Source organism: Gekko japonicus, unplaced genomic scaffold (genome assembly GCF_001447785.1).
Source record: "Gekko japonicus isolate JY-2015 unplaced genomic scaffold, Gekko_japonicus_V1.1 scaffold2374, whole genome shotgun sequence".
NCBI lineage: Eukaryota > Metazoa > Chordata > Lepidosauria > Squamata > Gekkonidae > Gekko > Gekko japonicus.
The window spans coordinates 143,224-144,032 of NW_015168116.1; positions in this window are offsets into that span (position 1 = coordinate 143,224).

Consider the following 809-nt stretch of genomic DNA (forward strand, 5'->3'; position numbering starts at 1 on the left):
AGCCCCGCGTAAGAGGGGGAGCCTCTCCCTGCTTCCGCAGTCGGCGGAGCGTGGAGGGCTTCGGGCGCCAGGGACTCTCACCCCGACCTTCGACGCGCAACGACAAGGCTCCGGTCATCCGTCAAGATCCACCTCTGGCCCAGTCACGCCGTCTAAGGCTAAGGGGGGGGGGGGTCCTCCTATTGGCTTCAAGCCCACCAGGAACGTCAAAGACAAGGGCGACTCCTTAGATCCCGTTTTGCCTTGTAAGCCACTGATGAGTTGTTGGGCTACTATCTTTCGGCTCTGCTCCTGCAGGGGGCAGGGGGCTGGACTAGATGACCTGCTAACATTCTGTGAGTCTGTGTAATGATAGATGGATGTTGGTTACCAACAGGTGAACGCATGAATTCACACAGTGAAATTATTTTGGTCATACTCTTTATTGTGCATTTAAGTTATGGGCTCTAACACTCAGTGCATCAGTTCTTCTCTATCTGGTGGCAGCTTGGGGGGAGGCGGGCCCACTCCCCGATAAAGGGGGAGCCGGAGGAGAGGCCGAGGAGCCTTTGCCTGGACCGTGAGCACGCCGGCTCTGAGGGCCCCTGGACTCGGTCCCATCTGCTTGCTAGCGCTTGCACGTGTGGGTCAATTTCCTGCCATCCATAGATCTGGTCTCAGCCATACAAATCATCGCCCAGTTACTTATACATCTTGTCTCTCACTAGCTCTTCCTGGCAACTGACCCAACCACACCTATAGGTAAAGCTCGAGGGAAACGGTTTTAACGCATCTGATGAAGTGTGCAGACGCACACACACAAATTCTAC